At 38.7% G+C, this 26,809-nt stretch overlaps 1 pseudogene; it reads right to left on the bottom strand.

Annotated features, from left to right (window-relative positions):
- Positions 1-12,794: 12,794 nt before the first annotated feature.
- Positions 12,795-24,047, bottom strand: LOC121883880 (annotated as a pseudogene).
- Between the last annotated feature and the right edge of the window lie 2,762 nt (positions 24,048-26,809).

The following is a 26,809-nucleotide window of genomic DNA, read 5'->3' as shown; positions in this document are numbered from 1 at the left end:
AAAGTGAAACTTTCAGCGCTGAGACTGCCCCCCTCTCTCTTTCAGTTCATTTGAAGTCGCCTCAAATTTCTCGAAAACCGCAAAAACCACATGACAGCAAGGCGTTTACAGAAATGCAGGGTGATTCGAGTAATAGCAGTTTTTGTTAAATATTCTCGTTGTAGTGCTTTTAGTGGTCAAGTCTTTTATTCACCAGTGCAGTTTGATTCAGAGATATTATTCAACATGCAAAACATCAGTCATCTTAAAAAAAAAGCACAATATGTTGTCAGGTATGACCTTGAAATGTATTTAATGCCAGTCTCATTTTGCCAGTTTAAGCAGATTTTGCATGAAGATTAAAATTCTTTAACCTTTGCTCACTCAGATAAGTCCCATTTAGATAGTTATCTCTTTTCCAGGAAAGGAAGATCTGGACAAACAGTCACATAGAAATTTCTGGCATGCAGCAGTTATGTACATAATATCAAATCACATAAGGAGGATTTTTTTTTTCCTATTCACAGTAAATATTGAGGGAAAAAAGCAGCTGTGAACAATCAGTTGTTGTTGCAGCTGCTTTACTTCTTCATTTGCTGTTAATAGCATACACACTTCTGCAGAAAAAAAAGAGAAAGAAGTTTCATCCAGCCTTCACATTTGGGGTGATTCATCGCAGAGATGCTGGTATTGTGACAGTCATTTCTCTATTTTGACTTTCAAAACTATTTTAGCAAAGCTACATCAGCCATTTCTGTTGTATTTTTTTTAGTATATAGTCTGAAGTATCAATGACATCATGATTGATCATATAATTACTGTTCCTCTTAAGCTGTGGTTTTATGCTGGTTGTTACATTACTTTGTCGACTACTCAATGGTGATTGGCCAGTTAGTCTCTGAGGTCGCTTATTTCTGAGTCTGTTTTGATTGTTTCTAATTATATATGAAGTGGAGTCAGTTAGTACCAAAATTACATTGCACTGTCCCACAGTAAGGCTTAATTGATGTCGGAAACCTTTCAAATCTCACTTTAACTTTATTCATGTTTTTTGAGCATAAGTGAAACAACATTGACTAGTGATGTAAGACACATTTCAGAAGAGTTCTGAAAATGACATTTAATTATATCTAATGTAATTAAAGTTCCCACAGACTTGTTATGGCTGCAGTATTTGGACACCAACTGCAGGCTTATTACCTCATCTCTAGTTACAGTTCTGCTCTACTATGTTTTGGCATTGGATTATAAATTACTCAATCATTGCTTCATGCCAAATGATTCATGTATAATCTGCATATCAGAACTTCACATGTTGATGTCACACATTATGGCATCACAATTAAAAGACTATAAACACTTTTTTTTGAGAGAAATCCAAAGTTATAAATGAAAGTTATTAGCAGTCTCCTGCTGGCAAGTTTGAGTAACATCACAGTCTAAGTATCATGGTTTTAAGGAGGGACGGGTGGAACAACACCCCCCTTGTCATGTTATCAGGTTACAAAAGAGCGAGTCAGATAAACAGAAAGTTAAGGAAAGACTTGTGGTCAGCTGCCACAGGCATAAAGAGGGCCTGCAGAGACAGACAGGCACACTGCAGGCAGGCAGATGATAGCTAAGAGAAGTCATGTGTGGTAATAGTGTCAGTGACTCAACTAGTATGACTCAACTAGTTCTCAGAACCTGCTGGTTCCATTATGTATATCTGATAGTGCTTATGATGCCCACCATGTAGCGTTGAGATCAACTCTTAGGTATGTACCACCACATTTTTTCCACCATTGTGATTGTTGAAGTATGTTTGCTCCTCCCTTACAGCAGAAACAGGCCTACAATGCATTTTGTGTCCCCTCTCACAGCTTGAAAAACATTAGTGTAGGCCTTTGTTGTTGTGTGCATGTGTCAGTTGCATTCTTTATTCAAATAACCAGCAAAAATCATTCAATGAAGCATATCCTTAAGTAACAAAGCATAGTAATAGACAGGATACAGGATGTTGATGAATTAAAGTTGCCTTTCCATTTTTGTCATCAGCTATTTTTAAGAACTGATCTCATGTCTCATTGTATTTAAGTTTGTTTTTTGCTCAATTTTTAAAGATTTCATTTTTTTCATTTTCTAATATTGAGACTCATATTAATGCTTATCACTTTATAAATCAACGCTTCACGTATATATCGTTGTGTATTTTGTGGGTGACTTTGAGAATAAACAAAATCTTATCAAATGTACTGTAACCTGAGTGTTAAATGTTCTGTTCACAATGCAACTGACTGTGCTGAATACACTCAGATCACTGCAGCCAGGTCCAAGTAGAGAGAGAGACAGACAGATAGACAGGCAGGGGGAGGGAGGCCAACGGGTTTAAGGATCATGCTTAAATAAAAACACATGTTAAATGTAACAATAGATGCGTACCACTGCTGCCTCTGCTTCTGCTGCATGGCTGTCCTACTGCACGTGCATTGCAGACTCTTTATATGGTAAATCACTTATCATCAAGTACTATGTAATGCAGTGTGTAACAGCGTACCTATGTGCACGTGTCTTGTGTACATTTGCGTGCACTCAGTGTTTGTTTGCATGTGTGTGCATGTTCTGTGAGTTTCATTTCTGTGAAACAGGGAGAGAAACAAGAGACTGAAACATAGCCAGCTTAACACTGTGTTTATAGTGCCTAATTGCAGATCCTTGCAAACTAATCTGTGTGTATTTATGGCTGCAGTGGTTCAGATGCCAAACACGAAAAATAATAAGATCAACACATGTGTTAAAACAGAAAAATTATTAAATGAAAGCTAACATTGGACACTACGTATGTTGCAGTGAAATTGAGCTGGGATCAGTTTTATTCATTGACAAGTGTTTGTTGCTGTAGATACATGGAAATCTGGTAACTAAAGTGTGTTGTTTTCCTTTTAGCTTTTGTATGAGAGCATCAATGGATGACAGATGGATGAAAAATGCAGAGCAGGGGAAATCCTTTTTGTTGTTGTTGTTGTCTAGTCCTGCAGAAGCCTTTTGTGTTAAGGTAGAGCATATTAGCTTTGTTGATGTCTGTTTGTGGTTTTTTGTTTTTTTTAAGGAGACATATTCCATAGAACATCTTGAGACATGACTGCTGATTACCATCTGTGGTAATATTAGCAGATCACAACATCAACGTGTCACAGCACATGAATTCTGGGAGTTTTTGCAGGAGCGAGCTGATGCTTTGATTCTGCTGTTGTTTGAAGATCCTCCTCACTTTCGAATTCAACTATGTATACCTGCAATTTAGCAACCTGTCACACATAATGACAGAACAAGACTTGTGTGTCTTTGTGTATGGCTTCGTGAGTGATCAAATCGAAAGTTTTTCATCCCTGAGGTGTACATGTAGGCTCCCTGTGTCACTCTACAAAGAAAAAATCTGCACTTCCTTGTCTGAAAAGAGGATCTCACCACTCTTCAAAGCTTATAATCTATTTGCTTTTGTCATTGTTTAGCTGTGATAACCTCTTTACGTGGTTTCCAGTAGCGACTAAGGGTGTTGCTGATGGGAAATTGTATGTTGACATTTGTACACCTGTCCTCTGATGTTTGCTCAGCTCAGGATGCAACTGTAGCGTCCTGAAAGCATCTTCAGTGGGCTTTTCAGGTCGCTGCGTTGGCCCACAATGTTGGCAGAGTTTAGAATCTAAACATAGCACAAAAAGGAAGGAAATTTGTGTTTGGTAGATTATTTCTTTGTTGTAACAATGCTACAGTGCTTCTTGGTAATAATTCTTATGCCGTTGGAAAGCCTGTTTATTTCCCTTTTAAATGATGCCACATTTGTAAGGAACATGCATTTGTGGGATGAGCAGCAGAGCTGAGTATGTGGGTTGCACCCATGAAAAATATGCCAAATCTTCTCTGCCAATGCCAAACAGTTTATTCTGCCATTGACATTGTTTGGTGTTTGGTGGATTGGATGATTGAAGTTTGAAGAAACAAGACATATTGGCAATTTAACAATTTATTCATTTAACAAACAGGAGCCTCAGTCGCGTGTGGACGAACCATACACAGCCACAACAGCCTGGCACCTTCTCCTCATGCTGGTCAGTGTGGCTGGTTACTCTGGCATGAAAAGCACGCCCAAGCTGATCCCACAAGTGTTCAATGGGGTTGAGGTCAGGACTGCTGGCAGGCCATTCCATCCTCTCCACTCCCAAATTCTGGAGGTAGTCTCTGATAAACCCCGCTCTGTGGGGGCGAGCGTTGTCATCTTGGAGGATAGAGTTCGGTCCCAGACTGTGGAGATATGGGATTGCCACTGGTTGCAGAATCTCATCTCGAATCTCTCTGCATTGAGATTGCCTCCAATGATGGCAAGCCTTGTTTTTCCAGTAAGGGAGATGCCGCCCCACACCATCACACTGCCTCCACCAAAAGATGTTACTCTATCAGTGCAGCAATCAGCATAGCGTTCTCCGCGTCTTCTCCACACTCTGACCCTACGATCCAACTGCCGTAGGCAGAATCTGGACTCATCGCTGAACATAACATTCCTCCACATGTTCAGCTTCCAGTGCATGTGTTGCCGACACCAGTGCAAACAGGCCTGACGGTGAAGAGCAGTCATAGCAAGCCTCCTGGCTCCCCCAGGTTGAGAGTGGCCTCCTGGGGAAGCTCAACACAAGAGTCAATAGCAACAGCAAAATAAGCTGTTTGGCATTGGCAGAGAAGATTTGGCATATTTTTCATGGGCACAAGCCACATACTCAGCTCTGCTGCTCACCACCTGCTGGTACCATTTAAAAGGGAAATAAACAGGCTTTCCAACGGTATAAGATTTATTGCCAAGAAGCACACAAACTTACAAACACTTACTTTTTGTGCTATATTTAGTTTTGTTTGTCCACTTTCAGCCCCCATTTTTCTTCCTTTGTTTTCTTTTGAGGTTTTCTTGGGAGTTTTCCATGTTTCCATGCACTGTCTTCATTTGTTTCACAATCTAAACACTTCAAAGCCTTCGTAGACAGATGCTGGTATTGCGTAATGTAAAGGAACCCCAACCCCCCCAACCTCATGTCCGGATACGGTCATCATCTTGCTCCATAGCAGAATGTACTTTCAATATGATGACAGCCAAAAATGGTGAAAAATATATCAGAAATAGTTTTATTATTGGCTGTTTTCTGCACTACGCTTTCGGTATGACAGTTTCACTTTCATGTAATACAAATTAAGCAATAAAGATTGGTGGCATTTACTCTGCTGTTGACAATGATAAGGAATGACCGACAGCCTTAGGGGAATAGTTAGATATTATCTTAAACAAAACACTGTAACAATAACTGCTGTTAACATTCCCCACTGTAAATGTTATGGCCATGTGTCCTAAAGTGCCTAGGCATGGCAAACCAGCAATTATACCATGTTAAAAAAGTGATTTTAAAATGGTTACATCAAAATAACACTAGGAATACTGTCATACTGTCTTGTTCCAATACATGTTACAACTGGTAAACTCTTTAGCAAATTTTTCTCATTCAAATTTTTCATTGTGGGATTTGTTTATTATGTTTAGGTACTTGTTACTGCTCTTAAAATACTTCATAGAACAGCTAATTTTTTATTTGCAGCCTCTTTTGACAGGAAACACTTTCCTGACCAGCAGAAAAACCTGTTAGTATCAAACTAGGATCTGTCAGATAGTTCTGTAACCAAATTTCCTTTGTCTCCTTCTGAATATTATTGTTTGTAAGAGTGGGTTAGAAGGAAGAATAAGCAGCAGCACCTGACTAAGCTCCAATCCAGTAAATTTGATCCAGTACTTCCTGTATTCAACTGTCAAAACATAATTCAGCCAGGATGAAAGTGGAAGTACAGCTGTGGTGAAATGAGAGGCTGCATTTCATTGAATCTAAACTAATTATTGTAAGGAGGTTCTAGAAATCCACAGGGGCATTTGCTACTTTCTAATTCACAAAGCAGAAACATAAACTTGCACAACCTAGATGGTGAGTGACCTGTGCACTGTTCTATTTGCAGTTCCTCTAAATGTGAAAGCTAAAATGTAAAAGTCTTCCATGAATCCCTGGTGCTTATGGCAAACACTAGTGTTTCGATTTTTACTGCCTCAAAGCCCAGCAAGAGCCAAAAAAATCTCTAGAGTCTTAATAGTTTCCAGTGCTGCCCTGATATTCAACAAGTTCATTTCATCAGGCCACAAAAATGCGTATTAAACATTGAAGGGAAAACTTCTGCTCATATTGTTTTACCCTTAGAAATCTCAGTCTGTGATGCTTTGTGCAGTCTCTGAGTTATAATTAAACTCTGCCAGAGTATTTGGAGTACTCACTTTGCTTCAACATCTTGTTTTCTACTCCACTATGATTCCTTGCTTTATCAACCACACTAACAGAACATAGCCATGTCATTGTTTACAGTATACTTATTGCACTGTTGAAGGAAAAATCTTTAGGACTGCAACTTGGAGCCATTGGCTTCATGGAATCTCCCAAACCAATTCATTGAAAGATTTTCATCAGAAATCCTGGGCATAGCTCCTTCTGTTAAGATACAAAGGTCATCCAGCAAGTGAAACAATTTACTGTAATACAGCCACAGCAAGTGAAACAATGGGTTTACTTGAAAAGCTAAGATGGCTCTGAACAACCAGTCTGACAGCTGTACTAGTAAAACTCTAATAGAGGCTTTCCCATTGTGACATTAACTTCTGATGAAATACTCCAGAGAACCTCACAAGCACTGTCTGAGCTCTTGGGAAGAGGTTAATTACTTAGTAATGTGGTGCACAATACCACTTACGGTATTATATACATTAATCATGTGAGTTTTAGGTACCTTAACACCAATGAATTGGTCCTTTTTGCTGTTTGTCTCCTAAAACCAGTGGTTGAAGAAGTATTAAGAGCTTTTACGTATATAAAGGTACCAATACCATACTGTAAGTATACTCCTAGTAGAAGCCCAGCCCTAGACACTCCTTTTCTGTAAGGATATCTGCCAAAAAGGCTGGAAACCACTGGTTCAATATTTAATAATGCTTTATATTTTATAAGCTTATCATGGTTTTTTTTTAGGTACAATCTTAACCTTAAAAGTAACCTGTCACTATAGCTGATAAATGTAATTAAAGAAATTTAATAATAACATGAACTAGAAATACTCAAATAAAGTATAAGTACCTTAAAATTGCACTTAAGTGCAGTACTTACACAAATGTACTTTGTCACTTTTCGGCACTGCCTAAAACATACATGAACCAAGAAACATGAGGTGACACCATCTTTATGCCCTTTGTGATCATACACACGAGACTCAAAATGAAAAAAAAAAATCAACCGTTTGACATTGCATCACACTGCAGTCATACCTGACTCTTTAATCACTCACACATTAACTTTATGAGTATGTTTCAAAACGATACTGAATATAAAACCAAATCCAAGTTATCTTCACGACTTAATAATAGTTTTATAGATTAGATTAGATATGATTCAACCTTATGGTTATTGCACAGAGTTGTCATACATTAGTAGTATGTTCATCATAATGATGATTTTGTTGGACCTTAGGTGAAAATTGTTATACTGAGGACATGATAAAATAGTTACACCCAAACTAGTCACCCAGACTCTGCTGGAGGTCTGAGCATTACCTTCATGCTTTTTATTAATGATGAAATGATAACATGAGATCTGTGGTTCTCAGTGTAGGGTCCATTCATGTCTGTGGCCTTTGTACTAAAAAGCTGCTGAGATTTTCTGGATTTCCTTAAAATCCTTAAAATCTGGAGCCTGGATTGAAGTTCAAACCAAAAACAGCACTTTGTTGAAAAACACAAAGGGCTGCACTGGTGTGGGCTTGTTGCTTCAAGTACTGTTGAGAAAGTGAAACATATGATCCCCTGAGGCCCATTTGAGCAACAGATACATTAATTTAAAGGCTTATCAGATGCCTATAAACTGTCAGCGGGTTTATGTTGCTATAAGACAGAATTTTACAACTCTGGGAAGTTATCACAGCAATACATTAATTGCTGCAATCACAATCATTGTATCCTCTTAGTCCAGGTCTGAAGCTTATCAAGTGGTTCCTTATTGCACCAGTACTATAGTTTCCTCTGTACTATGTACTACTGCTGTACCATTAAACTGGTGTTCTGCCAGCCAAGGATCACGTGTCGTCTCCTGCTGTTTGCCAGAACCTCCAGCACACGTCAGTCCATCTTTCTTTAACTCTCGCTCAGCTGTCTTTGGCTAAAAGAGCAACACTGAAACATGAGGTAATGTCTAATTCTGAGTCAATAATGTCAAGTTCACACTGAATATCAAACTGGGAATTTCAGAAACAACTAGAAAGGATGTGATTAATTCAGGGATTTCAGCTCCCAAGAATCAGTTCTGTAGGCGTGGCCAGTTGGTGTGTTTGTTTAAACTTTGGTTTCCTGTGGATGCTACACTCAGCTGTCTTTTTTTTTTTATTAATCTAATAAGGGTCTGCCTATTCATATTTGGTTTGAGATCTCAGCAGCAGTGAAAATGTAAGAAGGCTCTCTCCAAAACTCACTTGAACTAAAACACAAGGGGAGTGTGGCTAAACTGGAGCTCTTTAGCTGGATGACCACCACGCAAATTCTTTGGCTTAACAGCAAACTGGTGCAAAGTCCTTTGTTGGAAAAATGGGCTGATGTAGGACTCAGTGTGGGTACTGCTGACAAAAGTTTTAAAAAACTCACACCACCATGTATTCAATATGAAATCCAGCCATCTGCTGAAATGCAAAACACAATCATTTACTGCAGTTGCTTTAAACAGCACCCATTGTAAAAGAAACATTGTCAGAATGAAACTAAAATCTAACCACCTAAACAATTCCAGGATTAAGGGTCTTCATTTTGTTGAGATAAGGATTCTAAGTCATCAAAAGTTGCAGTTTCCTGTTTTCCCTCCAGTTTCTGAGTAAAGAGGTTACAGTTTAAGTAGGGACCAGAGTGAGGGAGGGAGGAGAAGGAGGGCAGAGAACATCTTGTTGTCTAACGCAATCTGACAAGTCAATCAGTGTCAACACACAATCCAACAAACATATGTGATGATAGCAGTTGACAGACAAATGGTTGAGTGATACTCCTAAATACCTGCACACTCACACAGAGACACAGAAGCTGCATACCTATGCTTTGTGTAACGCCAAGTGTCTGTGCAGAAGCCACACATACTTGCTCTGTGTCCATTGCAGCGGCTGCATAGAAATGCTCCGTTTCTGGGAAACGAAAGTGAAAGTATCGTCTGTAACCCAGTCTCTGGCCACATGGCAACAGATGATGCAAAATAGCCTTTGAAATATCGATTGGCTCTTTTCTCTTCATGCTGCCTTCAATGAAATCAGGAAAAATGAAATATTAAATAGATTTTTCATGCTTTTTACTTTTAACTACTAGTTATCAAGCTGTTTTAGGCAAGTGTATAAATTAGCATTTATCAGATATACAAAAGCTAATTTCAGGTATTCCTTCAAAACATATACAGCAGCCCAATATGATAAAAAATTATTTTAAAAAGCTGTCTATGGTGTCATGTTAGAAGAGCTGCAATGATTAGTCAATTAATCGATTAGTCGATTAGTCGATCATCAGAAAATTAATTGCTCCATTTGTGAAGCACAAATGCCAAATAATTGATAGGTCCAACTTTTTGAATGTGAAGATTGGCTGTTTTAGCCTGGTCATATATGACAGTTTATTGCATATCTTAACATTTAATAACATCATAACAGACAAAACAAGAAGACTGAAGATGTCACTGTGTCCTTTTTTAACATTTCATAGACTGAATGATTAATTGATAATGAAAATTAACGTTAGTTTGCAGCCTATTTATTTCTGCCACTGCAGTATTGTCAATTTTGCTTTTGTGAGAAGACAGTGTCATCATTATTCTGGCTCCCCTGAAACAGTGAGGTGATATGAAGGTAGTTATGAGGGATTTCCATGCCTGTGCAAAGTGAAAAACAAAAGGTAGGATCTCGACTTCCTTGGAAATTCAGCAGAAAGGCTCAAGGGGAAGCAACTCTATGATGATGGTTATCTAATAAAATAGTGTGTGTGTGTGTGTGTGTGTGTGTGTGTGTGTGTGTGTGTGTGTGTGTGTCACATGCCCACATGTGCCCATCAGCGTTTCCACACCAGTGAGTGCTATAATATTTTTTGTTACAACTCTTCAACTAACAGCAGTTTATCTCAAGCCTTGTCCTCATTATCAACCTTGCGCTTATCACCACTGCATTTGAAAAGGCTCACTTCCGATATCAGTCAGTACATCTGATTCTGGGGAATTGTTTTGCAATGTCTTTCAAACAATCTTTGAGTATTTTCATAAACAAGTGACATGCTGATAGAAAGGCAGGGTCACGTTTAGGAGTCACTGGAGCAGTCTCTAAGGTGCCACTTGATATTTCAACTCATGTCTGTGTCAAATTACAACTGATGAAGAAAGAGAAACCAAAAGAAACAGCCAAATGACATGATAGCATAAAGGTCAGAGTCAGCTTGACAATATCTTAGATATGTGCTATGCACTTTAGAGTGCTCGCTCTCTTGAAAAATAGACATTTGTTTGTCCAGATTTACACACAATATCATTTAATTCCTTACTGCTCTTTACACAAGTGCGTGCACACATACAAGCATACAGTCTATCTCCCTCTGGAATCTGAATCTGGAACTCCTCCTTTGACTATCCAGTGTCATGAGGCCATGCAAGTCAATGAAACCCAGTGAACCAAGTTCTTCTGTCCGAGGTAGTGATCACACCCACGGTTTGCTGTGCTAAGACAAACCACGCAAGGACTTTCAGGTTCACTCAAGGAAACAAAAGCAACTTAGATTTGCACGTAGTTTTGATTGACTTTTTGTTTGATAAACTTTCATCCCGTGGGGGTTGAAATGTTAATAGCAGGGGAGTAAAACCAAATCTGACCTCAGTTCCTGTAAATTCTGCTACTAGAATGAGCAGTCTGTGCCATGATTCATTTGATCTGGTCTTCACATGAGTAAAGAACCTAACCCTAAGACACTAATCATGTCAAATTTGACCCAATACTACATTTGAGAGCAGTAAAAACACCCTGACCACATTTCCTTTAGTCTGAAATATTATGACTTTTTCTAAAAAAAAAAAAAAAAAAAAAATTAAAAAATTTCCAAATATTTCAACTTTTTTGAAATTTTGTGCAGCTGATACATTTGTTCTCCTGTTTTATGTCATAAAGTGTAATTGTGGGCGTTTTGTCTCCATTAACTAATAGCATATTTATTTTTAACTGATAAGTTATTTATGAACAAACAGATTTGCGATGGGAATTTGATATAGAGAAGGAGGGTATACCGTGAAGGGCCAGACTATAAATAGTATGTAAGATTAAAAAAAAAAAAAAAGTTCAGTTTGTTTTCAAGTCATTGTGTCACGTTTCATTCTCTAAGATATCCTTTGGATATCAGATGTCAACATCAGTTTCCTCATACCTGTCCAGCTATTATTTGCTTGCAACCCATGCTCCAGAGGTGCTGATACATGTTGAAATAAGAGTGTGTGTGTTTGAAAAAGAGAATCAACATCCTGCAAGAGTTTGTACTGCAGCTTTGCCTACTTTCTACTCCTGAGGGATTTATTTTGCCTGTTTGTATCAGTTGAAGAAGCAGACCTTTTCATTGACTGGCAGTACTACTATAACACTCTTGCTGTAACACTACTGTTACTGCCATTAATACTACTTAGAATTTGCTCGTACCATGACTACAGCTGTTATTACCACCACTATTAGTACTCTTATTTTATTTATTTATTTTATTTTTATGGGATCATATACAGTATTAAATATAAATGTTGCCATTTCATTATATTGTGTTAGAATTAGCTCAAAGCTCATTTCATGTGCAGTCCCTATTACTAAATCTTCAGTTATTACTACTATTCTACTACTACTATTGCTATGAATACTACTGTGCAGCTGCCTATATTGTTGCTACTATGTTTACTATATCATAAACAATAGCATGTTATATTATGTCACAAGTCGGGGTCTGATCAACCCTGGATGGGCTTCCTAAGTGACGGTGTTCTGAATCAGACAGATACCTTCTGCAGTGCACTATAGGGTGGACACTTGAGAACCTGCTACTGAGACTATAATTACTACTAATACTGCATTAGACATTACCCCTGTGACCACTGCCTTCATATTATTACTACTACCTCTACAGTTGCTGCCAATTACTCCTACTACCAATTCAATTTTCCAATTCAGTTCAATTTTATTTATATAGCACCGAATCACAAGAGAAGTTATCTCAGGGCATTTTTCACATACAGCAGGTCTAGATTGTACTCTTTAATTTACAGAGACTCAACATTACCCCATGAGCAAACACTTGGCGACAGTGGCAAGGAAAAACTCCCCTTTAATGGGAAGAAACCTCGAGTAGAATCGGGCTCTAGGTGGGTGGCCACCTGCTTTGACCAGTGGGGTTGAGAGAGAAAGAAGAAGGGAGGGGGCAAGAGGGGAGAGAGACACAAGGAAGCATAATAACAACAATAATAATATCGGGGGTTCAGGGGCCACATAGGAACCTGTGAAATCAGAAAGCACCAAAACTCTGGTGAAGAAGCCAAGTTAGTAACATGCATTAATGGTACATGAATGCATACATATGGAGAGGGGGAGGAGGAGAGAGGAGGAGTACATCACAGGAAGTTCCCTGGCAGTCTAAACCTATAGCAGCATAACTAGGGGCTGGTCCAAGGCAAGCCTGGTCAGCCCTACCTATAGGCTTTATCAGAAAGGAAAGTTTTAAGCCTACTCTTAAACATAAAGGGTGTCTGCCCTCAGGACTGAATCTGGAAGATGGTTCCACAGAAGAGGAGCCTGATAGTTGAAGGCTCTGCCTCCCATTCTACTTTTGGAGATTCTCAGAACCACAAGTAAGCCTGCATTCAGGGAGCGCAGTGTTCTAGTGGGGTAATAGGGTGCGATGAGCTCTTTAAGATATGGTGGTGCCTGACCATTAAGGGCTTTGTAGGTGAGGAGAAGGATTTTAAATTCTATTCTGGGTTTTACAGGAAGCCAATGCAGCTAAAATGGGAAAAATTTGATCTCTTTTGCTAATTTTTGTCAATACACGTGCAGCAGCATTCTGGACCTGATAATAAGGAAGTGCAATAATCCAGCCTAGAAGTAACAAATGAATGGACCAGTTTTTCTGCATGTTTTTGAGACAGGATGTGCCTGATTTTTGCAGTGTTACGTAGGTGAAAAAAGGCAGTCCTTGAAATTTGTAGGAGTTGAAGGACATATCCTGATCAAAGATAACTCTCAGATTCATTATGGTGATGCTGTAGGTGTAACGCCATCCAGAGTAGCTATACCGTTAGATAATGTGTTTCTAAGGTGTTCATGGCCAAGCACAATCACTTCAGTTTTGTCTGAGTTCAGTAGCAGAAAATTGCAAATCATCCAGGTCTATGTCCTTAAGCATGACAATGAAAATTTATGGCATGTTTCCGAATAAAATTACCTAAAGGAAGCATATATAAGGTGAATAGTAATGGTCCAATCACAGAACCTTGCGGAACCCTGTGTCTAATTTTTGCGTGCTTTAAGGATTCATCGTTAACATGTACAAACTGAAATCAACCTGATAAATAGGATTTAAACCAGCTTAATGCACTTCCTTTAATGCCAATTAAGTGTTCCAGTCTCTGTAATAGGACATGATTTAACAAGACAAGTTCAGAGAGAAGTCCTTTGTCTGATGCAATTAGGAGATGATTTGTAACTTTCACCAGTGATGACTCTGTGCTATGATGCACTCTAAATCCTGACTGAAAATCCTAAGACAAACTTGAACTTAAACTTGTGTACAATGGTAAGTAGCGTATCATTGTACTCTACTGATCACATTTACTGTTGCTTTAATTCTATAACTACAGTATTTCTACTGCTATTTTAGGTTTCCTATTTTCTTTATAATGACCAAAGTTACTTTTATAACTCTCAAATGTATGTTGCAGCATCATGGCTCCACTTCTATTCAAGGACCATCAAAACTTATGACTTACAAGAATACACACACATACTGCTACATGTTTATCGTAAACAGCTCTAATCATAATTCTAATCTTTCCACTAAACAGTCTCAAATATATGTCAACCTTTGATAGACACACACAAACATACAGAAAGCACCCACACACTCAGACACACACACACACCAACACACCACAGTTCTGTGGTCGGCCTTCTTTCGCACTCACTCAGGTTGATGAAGCCATGTGACCTCCAGTCAGCTTGGTAGTATCAGTGTGTGTGTCTGTGTGTATGTGTGTGTTTGTGTGTGTGTGTGTGTGTGTGCAACTATGTGTCTGTGTTGAAGACACATACACACAGAGTTTAGGAAGCCATGTGACCTCCAGTCAGCTTGGTAGTATCAGTGTGTGTGTCTGTGTGTATGTGTGTGTTTGTGTGTGTGTGTGTGTGTGTGTGTGTGTGTGTGTGTGTGTGTGTGTGTGTGTGTGTGTGTGCAACTATGTGTCTGTGTTGAAGACACATACACACAGTTTAGGAAGCCATGTGACCTCCAGTCAGCTTGGTAGTATCAGTGTGTGTGTCTGTGTGTATGTGTGTGTTGTGTGTGTGTGTGTGTGTGTGTGTGTGTGTGTGTGTGTGTGTGTGTGTGTGTGTGTGTGTGTGTGCAACTATGTGTCTGTGTTGAAGACACATACACACAGTTTATGAAGCCATGTGACCTCCAGTCAGCTTGGTAGTATCAGTGTGTGTGTGTGTGTGTGTGTGTGTGTGTGTGTGTGTGTGTGTGTGTGTGTGTGTGTGTGTGTGTGTGTGCAACTATGTGTCTGTGTTGGAGACACATACACACAGAGTTTTGGGCCTTTTTGGCCCCCTCTTTTCCTATTAAGCATCATTATTAACTGCAGGGTTAATCTATTTTTAAAATGATATCACACCTGACACCTACTTATGGTTTTACTATTTTAGCCTTCTTGATATTTTCACCTGATCTCATATGCTAGAAACAGCGTCTGCACTGACACTGGCTTTTTTCCCCCCAACACCTTTCACTTTCAAAGAAATTAAATGATGAAATGAAAGTGATGTCAGCGTCACGCTGGTGGCCATTTAATAAGAACAGGAATAAACTGTTACTGTTACTAAAACAATTACTGTTCATTGTGGTTAAGTATTTGCTGCCCATGTCTGTCCATACTGTATACTGTGTGTGTGTGTATGTGTGTGCGTGTATGTGTGTGTGTATATGCGAGCACTTAGTTTTGGTGTGTGCAAAACCATAAAAAGAAGGAAATGGTACTTCTCCATAATAATTTAGCATTTCAGAAGAAGAGGATCTATGTAACCATTTACAGTAAGTACGCACGTAACTACAGAAACTTTGATTTGAAATTGAAATTTTGTGTCTCTAAAGAAGTTTCAGTTGTGTTTTGTTATCAGATTTGGCAGTCAAGTCTATAATCACTGCCAATTCTTCTAAAGCAAAGACAGTGTGGCGACAGACACGTCATGGATCATTAGGCCCCAGTTGTGCGTAAGCATAATGCTACTCAACACAGAAACACATTGGTGCAAGCTCTAAAAAAAAGATACTATGAGTAAGAGTACAGGGATAAAAATGAGTAAACTGCATTTATTTTAAAAAGTTTTTCACAGGGACTAGGCTGTATCTGTTGATCACTGAGCATGTTGACATGATGCATCCTCACACTCTGTTACAGACTGAAGTTTTTCTTATCAAGGGCACTGTCATTAAAGATAGAAACATTAATTGTAAGCCCAGCCATGCCATCTCATAACTTTATTTATAAGACTTATTTTTAAAGAGGGATGATTTCTAACATTCCCCACTTTTAAAAAATAAAGTTGGCGTAATGGTCGTGCTGTGATTGAAATACTTACCTTCTTACTTTGTGAAGCTAACCCCTAACTGTAAGATCTGATTACAGGAAGCTTTTTTTTCTCCTCATTCTCATGAAAGAGTCAATTGATACATTTAAACGGAGGATTTTAAAATATGATTGCAGACACTTGTCATGGAAATAAATAGATTGTGTGTTCAAATATGGATGAAGGAGATCCAAGTACAACTTTTTTTGTTTGTTTAATTCTGTCCCTGAGTGAGGGTCGTTTAGCCAAGAATTAACTGGAAAAAGCTCAAAAACTGTTTCTTTAATGGAATAGTGTATTTATAATGCTCTAAAAGAAAAGATGATTTGTTCACTCGTTGAAAGGTTATTTACAATATTAACAAGGCATCAGAAAACTGGACTACAATATGACAACTATAATATGACCACTGCTGTCCAGCACACCTAATAAAATACTTGCACATATTCAACACATTTATGCCAAGCATTACATTAACGAAAATACCATAAACATTTCACAAAACTCTTAATTGGGCTCAAACTATTGCAGCGCCTATTCAAAACGTGCCAGTTCGGAACGAGCCGATTGCTCCAGCAGCTACTTCAGCGCATAGAAAATGAATACAGTTGATGTGAGGTGTGAATGAGTAAACACACCAACAAGATGAAAGAAACTAACAATCGATTATACACAGATGTTATAAATAATAAGTACTCTAATATTAAATAAATGTTCTCGTTTCAAGTAAAATAAGGGCTGCATTTAAAAATAAAATAATGTGCATCCTAAAATAAAGCGGATCAGTCATACTGGGCTCTTAGATTGTTCCTATTTTCTGTGCCTTCAGTTCAGATTTGAGCTGGTATGTTTGCCTGTAGAGGCACTTAACAATCTCCACGGTCTCAGAACATATGAGACAAACTGGTTTTGAACTGCTCGTGGTAAATATTTCCTTTGTTTTATGTGGATAATTACAGTCATTGTGTATTGGGCTCTGAACGCTTTCAAAATGTGGGTGACCTAAGCTCAACAATGTAGCTGAACGCCTCCTGTGTAGTCACAACGCTTCATTGATCTGCCAAAGGTGTTGTTCATGCTATGATTGCTCCAAAGATTTGTGGTTTGTCTGTAGTGGCGCTTCACAATCACTACGGTCTCAGAACATAAGAGACAAACTGGTTTTGAACTGTCCGTGAAAAGTATATTCTTTGTTTTATGCACGTAACTACAGTTATTGTGTATTGGGCTCTTAATGCCTCCAAAACGCAGGTGACCTACGCTCAACAATGTACCTGAACATCTCCTGTGTAGTCACTGCTGATCTGCTAAATGTGCTGCTAACGCTATGCTCTCTATCTAGACACCGATTGAGAGTGTCCACTCTTGATAAAAAGCTCTCTTTTCGCTGTCTTCTTTTCTCTTTTTAGAGTACTTTTTTGGACTCGTGTCATGCCTTGTCTCTGGTCTCCCCCTGACATGCTGGAGTCAGTCAGCAGAGCCCTGAAGCCCCGCCCTGCCCCTGCACAGAGTTAATATTAAGTTTATTAATATTCAACGTATTGTGTGCCCAAATTACACCAAATTTGACATTGCATTCCCTTGGGTTCCCAGCCATACACCCACCAAGTGTGGGTGTCGATCAGATGAACGGTTCAAGAGATACATGAAGGACAGGAGACAGACAGACAGAGTTTAGGGTACAGGGATAAAAATAAATTAGAACATAATATATTGTACTAATGTTAAATTACAGAAAATAAATCAAGAAAAATGAATTTCTCCAACTTAAATATTTGTGACTCTTATTTGTGAAATATTAGACCAGTCAAGTGTGTGCATCCACTAGACTAGCCTTAGAATACTTCCCAACTACTCTCACTGATTCTAGTCACTGCCAGTGACAGAGGAGTCTGTCACACAATATGCTATGAAAATTTGCTATATACAAGGGACATGCAATACTGTGCAAAAGTTTTAGGCACTTTAGATATTTAGATTCTTAACCATTATGCAATACCATCATTGAGGTGTCTGATTGGTCCCAATTTTATTCTGCAGCATGACAACGATCACAAACATACAGCCAGAGTCATGAAAATCTTCCGTGATAAGAAGAGCAATGTTTGGAACAACCTACTTACCAAGTACTCAGAAAATCTGTGCAAGTGTACTGAGGAGAACTGGCGCTGTTTTATAGGAAAAGTGTGGTCGTGCCAAATATTGATGTCATTAAGGTTTCTTCTGTTTACTGCACTTTGCACGAACTTATCTGATAAATAAAACTATACACGGCATTATTTTTGAAAGCATCCTCACTTTACTTTTAGTGCCTAAAACCTTTGCACAGAACTTTTGTATGGCATGAGTTCAAATTAGCCATGTGCAGAATGTTCTCTAATATAATGTCACACTCTTTATTAAGTGCACCGGAGAGCTGCATGCAGTTTAGGCCTGCTGTTGGTGATTTGGATTGATTACAGTGATTGAAACAACCTTAGTTTTTTTAATCTGTGGCAGAATAATAGAGGGTTTTTGTCAGGCCTCTCTCCTCCGTGTGCACAGTGAAAGTGTCTATGTCAGCAGAAAAAAGCCCCACCTTAAACTCACAGTGAATGGATGCACCTCCCTGTGCTTCAGCAGTTCTACACAGTACAGGTCACCAACCAATTGAATGAAAGCACTTCATATGGATCACCTGGAAAACATATCATTACTTTTCATCAGAGAGCTCTCCCTCTTCCTCTCTTTCTTCACATATGGCTACATATCTTAATGTTTCCTAACACAGCACATAAACATGCTTTAGAAATGATCTGGACAGGATGTCTCTATCACAGAGTCACAGAACAGGATAAATAAACTTTCAACGGGCCTAAATTTTCTTTGTTTCTCTTTTATTAATTACCTTTTCTTTCATCTATCACCTGGCATTGGACAATTTTTATTAACAGTTCCTTTTTGGGAATGGCCAGTAACAAAGCTGCTCCACTTGAGCAAGACAATGGCTGTTATCAGTAGCAGGTTATTCGCCTGTAATCGTGTGTGCTGTACACTGAGTGAAGTTACAACGGGAATTCCAAATTCAAATAGAAGTAGACAAACAGGTTGAGAAAAAGAAGGTAAATGTTTGGACAGTATTACAAAACAACTTGTGGAATATTTTGAACAGACTGAACAGATGAATGACATTTGATAAGAGACTGGGTGTTCCCTCAAAGCTCATATGTCCAGTACAGGTGATGCCTGTTCCCATCAGATACATCAGTGGAGGAAATGAATGAATGCAACTAATTACTATGATAATAACTTAGATAGACACTCACCTCTCACCTCACCTTGGGTGGAGCTGATGAAATGTGAAAAGTATCACACGGTTTTGTTTGTGTAGCTGAGAAAAAGAGCACTTCTGCCAGGTACAAAGTGTTGAAAAACCGGCCTGGTCAGAAAATTAAAAGCTTTAACAGAACTAGTCACATCCAAACATCATATTTCTAATAGATATGAATGCTATCATGAGCATATCTAAACTGTAAAAGACTGTGGGTTAAACTGTTCAAAAAAACTGTAACATAACACTCCTGTACTTTGTGTTTTGATGAGACATACAGTGGACATACAGTAATCCTCAACCAAATCTTGTACTCATAAAATCCCATTTTAAGTAGCCATTAATCACAAGGACCAAGACTGATAGATAAAACCAGACTTTATGGCTAAACTTAAATTAACAGTCATCATCCTTGTAAATATGCATAAGATAAATAAATGCTCTGGTACTGTATTGCTAAGTTTCCTGCCTGCATAGTGTATGCTGTGCTTTACTTCAGTGTGTAGAATGTATATGCAGACTTGAACCTTCTCTTGTATTAACAAATATGTAGCTCTGTTTCCCTCTAGTGGTTGGTAAGAATTTAAGAATCCATCTAGGTGAAGCCTGTGTTAACTTTCTTTAGCTTGATCGTTTTATACCATTACATACAGTAAAGGGATACATAAAATAAATGAATAGACCCTTTGAAGCACTTGGAAGGACTAGTTTTATAACATCTAGATTAGTGTGGGGTACAGAAAACTGCTATAAGAGAAGATGAGGTAGGACAGGATTAAATAGAAGGTGCACAGTAGAGTGTAAGAACAAGAAAATAGGAGAAGACGGATGCTGATGCATGACAAAAGGTGGAAAAGGTACAAAAAGCTACACTATCTGGGAAATTGGGAGAGGCAGGGGAAGACATGAGTGCTGCATATGGGGTAAGGTCAAAGCTTCAACTTGTAGCCACTAGAGCGCACCATTCAGTTATTTTGGATCTCCCTCTCTCTGTGTGAGCTTCAGAGAGAGAGAGGAAACAGAAGCAGAAAGACATAAATGAGACACACACACACACACACACATAGGATATACTGTGCTTTGGCACTATTGTTGTTATGACATTCGTGTCAATAAAGCAAATTTGAATTTGACTGTGAGAATGAAGCAGAGAGAGAGACAGAGACAGAGAGAGAGAGGTCATAATAAGGTGTTGTGTGGGTGTGTTTTTCTAGATGAGAGATGGAGATTGCCACCAGGCTGGAGGTAGAAAGTCTCTCACTGTTTTCTCCCTCTGCTCTCACTTCATTTCCCTACATCTACATCTCTCTCTCTCTCTCTCTCTCTCTCTCTCTCTCTCTCTCTCTCTCTCTCTCCCAGGAGAGCCAATCTTTCATATTTATAGCAGTACTGTACACAGTGTAATGAGTCCTTTTTTTTTCCTTCATCACTCATTTGATGTTCGAGTATCAAGGATTCTTCGGTGTAGCAATTATTGTTAGTATATATACAGAGATATTATTGATTGGGCAGAGGACACAATGGAATACTCTGAAATACCTGTCTTAAGTAAATAATGTGAAACTGCTGGAAAACTTAGATTTGTTATTTATTTGCAGATAGGTTGATATATCATGATAGATATATGTTCAAAATTTGCCATTAAAATGCAAATAAATCTTGGCAGGGACATATGCAAAGGCTTATGCCTTCCATCCAAACCTACCTCCTCTCAACAGAAGTTTCACTAGTGCAGCAACAACTGCATGATCCCTCACCAACTTCCCACCAGTGAATATTACCAGTGGAACATGTGTGTAAATGCTTGTTAACCTATGCCACCTGGTCAATTCAGTTTTTCTGGTGTTAGATAAATGTAAGCAGTTCCATCAACCAGTAAAATGATTTAGATCCATTTGTAGTCTCTTCTTCCTTGTCCTTGGCCCACCTTAGCAGTGATAACAGCTGAGAAGCCAGTGAGGGATTGCCCTTGTCATGGCACTCGTAACTCCTATAGATTGGTTGGGATACCTGGTGGCTGGGTGTGGGGAGATAGTGTGAAATTCTAAGTTTTCTCCATGTGAAGCTACTCCTGGACAGGTAAAAACAAAGTAGCTGGCGCTAGTCCATGTGCATCAGAGAAGAAATGTTGTTTACACTCTCCCCAGGCCAACAGTGGGAGTAAACAGCAGCAAGAACCGCAGTGTGAGAGGAATTAGCTGTTCTAATGTGGGAGAAAAAGGGAAAACGTGCAGAAAAATACAATAATAAAGGTCAGATGTCCTCCAGCAAAACACTGACTTGTGTGCTTCTAGCCTCACCAGGTTTGTCAGTACACTTGTGCTGATACATCAGGGTGCACACACATTTACAAACAGCCTGACAATTGTTGTTTTATTTTATTTTGCATCTAGAATTACATACTTCACATGCATTTTAAACTTGTCTGTTGACAGTCTCATCATTTCATCTTTGTTCCTTACAAATTGGGGTGGGGGTGGGGGGTAACGGAGCCAAGGTTTGTTTCATTGAGCTTTTTAAAATTAGCTGGCAGGCTGCTGGTGTTACATTGTACAGAACAGAGACAAAGTAAACAAACTGTAGCTGTAGCTACAAGTCATGGACAGACAGTGTGTCGCTAACAGAGATTTTGAAGAGCAAAGCACAAACCAGCAACTAACTGGACCAAAGTGACATTTGCAGGTACATTTACATGCTGTTTACTGCTGCCAATTGCATACACACTGAAAGTGAATGCAATTGGCATCAAAACCAAAAACTTTTGTAACCAAAAAACGAAGGCACCAAAAGTACAAATACATTTGCTGCTTTGCACTTTGTTTGCAATTTTGCAACACACTTCTTGAAAAACACTACACAATTTCTTACATAAGACACTTTGTTCAGGAATGAAATCTCTTGCAATCATTGGGAATAAAACTTCCACTCAAAATGCAAAACATCTGAAACTGTCAACACCCACACACACGAAAACACTTATACACTAATTGAACACCAATCAGTCTGAGCTTTGGCACTACAAATAGACCTCAGATAAGCTCACCTCTTTTGTGAGAACTTTGCAAACATGGAGGCAGTGAGACCGAGAGGAAGAGGAAGAGGAAGAGAGAGAGGAGTAGGAGGAGGACGAGGACAAGATCAAAGAAGTGGACCAGGCAATATACGGACACATATTTCCGATGACATCAGGGCCACTTTGGTGGACCATGTCATAAATAATGGCCTGACAATGAGGGAGGCTGGGCAGAGAGTCCAGCCCAACCTGAGTCACTACATGGTAGCATCCATAATATGGACATTTAGACTGAAGAACAGGTATGTCTTCAACTTTCTACACTAGACTGTACCTATGTAATTGTTGCACATCAATCTGCATCACAGTACAATACAATGTAGTTCTACAATATTAGGTCTATGTTCCTCAGTGAACAAAAAATAGGCATAGTGCTGTGAAGTACATGTAATATAGTTATGATGTTACTGTGTACAGTATGACAGCACAGTATGTAAAAAAAAACCTAACCAATGACATTATGTTCTTGCATTTTCTACAGAATTGCCAGACGACCTCCTGAGGGTGGAAGACAACGTCTGTTCACCCATGAACAGGAACTGGCCATTGTCAATATAGTGTTGGCAAACTACACCATCCGCCTACAACAACTAAAAGAGTAAATCATCGCAGATCACATAACATTCCATAATATCAACTGTGTCAGTATATCAACACTCTGCTGCATCTTATGTGAACACAAACTTACAATGAAGCAGCTGTACAGGGTTACATTTGAGAGGAACAGAGTTAAACTCAGAAATCTTAGTTAGTTAGTTAGTTAGTTAGTTAGTTAGTTAGTTAGTTAGTTAGTTGAGTTAAGCTCGCAAGGTGATATTTTCCCTGTTGCCTAGCCAGGGATGACATGGCTTGTGATATGGATGAATTGATGTGGCCAGACCCTAACAGAGGGCAGGTTCCATAAACCATCCATCCCATCCCTTACAATCCCTTACAATACTATTTACCATTGTACTGTAATTGTAATATATTTATTTTTGTTTCCATGAATTTACAGCTATATATTGTATTGATTACTGTTCTGTTTTTTTCTGACGCCTTTCTATTTTTGTTTTCGTTGAAATGTGAGTAGATGTACTGTGCTGGAACAATCTTGTGTGTCGGAGCCAATGTTTGTTTGATTTAGCTTCTTAACATTAGCCGGCAGGCTACCGGTGTTACACTGTACAGAGCAGAGACAAAGTAAACAAACTGCTGTAGCTACAAGTCATGGACAGACAGTGTGTCGCTAACAGGGATTTTGAAGAGCAAAGACCAAACCAGTGACTAACTGGACCACAGTGACATTTGCAGGTACATTTCCATGCTGTTTAATGTGCTACAGCTAAGCAGCTAATTAGCTACCAGCCTGCTAACTGACATTAGCGGTGCACTTTTTCCCAGAGAACAGGGGCGGACTGGCAACAAAAAGCAGCCCGGGAATTTGCTGTCAAGCGCAAATATATCTATACTTCAATTACTTTTAAACTCTATTGTTCAGTAGCACTGGCCCGTCGTCATACCTGATTTTATGAATGATATACTGTACTCTAATTTACTTCACAGTCACACAGTAACATTCAATTGTGCACGCTCCTCTAATTGGTTCTGTGCTGGTTCCCTCCGCCTCCATCCATTCCCTTTCTTGTTCAGAGTCATGTTTACCTGTTTTTTTCTGTTCACAAATCATTTTTATTGCTGGGCTGGCTATCAAATATCATATACCTTATTGGCCATAATGCGAAAGAATAGAGTAGCTTAGAAGAAAATGACCAAATTTACATATTTATTTTACCCATTTACGTCGAAGCTGATGACTATTTTATAAAACATTTTAGAGAAATTTAGCGTAAACTTCTCCAAATGTTTGTGCACTAAGTCTGACTAGTTAAACCTTCGAAAATGGTCAAACATGCAGTGGGACTCTAGCATTGAAACCCCAAGGTTAACAAAACATTTTGTTCTTTAGTCAGTTCATTTAGCTTTAATTCACAGCACATGTAAACATAACAAAGCACCTGCTCCCTGCTCACTCTTCTGATGTTTCTGCATCTTTACCACTATCCTGCAGACTGCTTAAATAAATCTGTTATCTTAGCACACTTTAAGGCGTCAGCCAGCAAAGCTGTTTTCTTTTTTGCACCGCTGGCCATGGGTTTTCTCTTTCTATCCACGTTTCGGTAATGAGTGCTTGATACTTTTAGTGAGTGTTAGATACTAACTGCCTGAGCACTAGATACTTTAAGTTTCAGTTGTAATGGCAACTGCTACCTGCTATAAAACAGGGGATTCCAAAGGAGCAAACAAGATCCTTGGGAAAGTTTGAAGATGAACTGCATCGAGCTATGGATGACTATTTTGTTGGCCATTTTGACAGTTGATATATATTGTAGGCTGCTGTAAAGCCAGACAAGATGATTTTTAGGTGGGATTTCTTTAAATGGAGAATCTAAAATATCTCAAATAAATCTGTATAGTGACCTACACATCTGTTGTTTGTAGATTGTCTTTAGAAATATCAACATTTGAAGGGTTCATTTTAAAACACAATATGTCCACCTGAAATTCATCAGTCAATATTAAAATCAGATCATAAAGACAATTGTCATGTAAGCAAAGGCCTTATAATGACTCATGATTTAGACAACAAGCCAAATGTGCTTTACTTAAATTGACAATAGTTATTTTGTAATAGTCAACTTCACAGATCTTTTTATTTCGAATGTAGTTTTTCTGATGGATTGCCATGAAATTTGGTTCAGATATCCATAGTGCCCAGAGGATGTATCCTATTGGCTTTGGTGATCCTCAGACCTTTTCTCTAGTACCACAATGAGGTTCATATTATGGTTTTAGGTGAATTATCTTGACAACTATTCAATGGATTGCAATGTGATCCCCTAACCTTTCCAAATATCAAAACTCAGATTTGGCCAATTACTGTGGTTAATAACCAAATATCTGCAAAACTAGTCACTTTTCTATCAGGCTCAGCTGCACTTAAGCCCTAAGTTTAGTGCCTTTTAGCAGATTCTAACATGCTAAACTTGATAATGTGCAGTGTAATCTCACACTCTTAAACTAATTTTGTTAAAAAAAAAGTCCAAAGGTTTCTTAGCATATTAGGCAATCCAGCATTAACACTGTCTATCAAAGAATAATGGTGTTTCACTGTTATTAAATGTTTCTGCATGCTGAAGTGGTTTAACTTGAAATATACAAAGCCTGTGCTTATACCGCTTATGTTTGGTGTGTGCATGTGTGTGCATGTTTGGGTGTGTATGCATGTGTGTCTGCTGGTGTGTGACCAGCCCTTATGTTGTGCCTTGTCTGAAACGAAACAGTGGAACAGAGTGAGATTTTAGTCTTGTGTGCATATCCGGAACTGACCTGTTTGTGCTGCTCAGAGGGAGTAAACAAGATTTCTGGCAGTTTCCTTGACCTCATTAGTAATGAAGCCATCACTCATACCAATACATCTCACACTAGAGTGTTGTAAAGAACCGTAGCTGTGATTCTTGTGAGCCATAATTTACCAAATTACTACACTGACTTTGAAACCACAGATGAGTCATATATGACCTTGAAATTTAGCTGCATGCTGCAATATAAATTTTAAGCCCTTGTCATGTGTCACGTCCTACCAGGACTTTTTCTGTTTCTTGGACTCTTTGTGTTTTTGTTCTTTTGACTTCCTTGGTTTTTGTTATCCTTCTGATGCCCTCAGACTTTTTCTGTTTTTAGTTGGACTTTTTTAGGGGCTCTTTCATTTGTGTTGCATTTGTTTCCTGGTTTTGGTTTTCTCTGTTCCCTCGTGTGTTCCTCCTGTGTTTTTCGTGTCACCTGTTTGTTTACTTTAGTTCCTGTTTTATTTTGTAATATTTCCTCCTTGTGTCTGGTCACTTTACTTCCTGTGTTTGATTATTTCATGTGTCTCACCTGTGTCTCGTTTCCCTCACCTGTATTTCATTTGCAATCACTTCCTGTGTATTTATAGTCTAGTTTTCAGTTCGGTCTTTGTCGAGTTGTCTGTTTCTGTCCTGCTTTTGTTCGATGTTCTTGTGTCTTCTGCGTTCTGGTTTGTCCCGATGACTTTTTGCTTTTTCATTAAAAAATATCTGCATCGGATTGTCCCTGCCTACCGTCTCTGCATTTGGGTCCACCTGCTCCACTCACCCACCCTAACATCATGACCTTTAATTTTAAAAACACCCAAAAAAATGCCTTAATTGTACTGTATGCCATCCCATCCGGTATTTTAATTAGAGGTTAGATGAAAATTCTAATCAGCAGAGTGAAAATATATGTAATACATATAATATGTGATGCACCTTAAATGTATTAATCAGTCTCTAACATTTACAGTTTACAAAAATTTTATAATTTCAGATCCAAGTCTTTAATATCAGTGTTTTTTGCTGTAAAAGTTGCACATTTCACACACTGTAAAGAGTCCATGCTACCCGTGCTGCTTGAGGTGTGAAACAGAAACACAACGA

Source organism: Thunnus maccoyii, chromosome 18 (assembly GCF_910596095.1).
Source record: "Thunnus maccoyii chromosome 18, fThuMac1.1, whole genome shotgun sequence".
Lineage (NCBI taxonomy): Eukaryota > Metazoa > Chordata > Actinopteri > Scombriformes > Scombridae > Thunnus > Thunnus maccoyii.
Note: the sequence above shows the minus strand (reverse complement) of the source record. Positions and strands in the feature narration are given on the sequence as shown.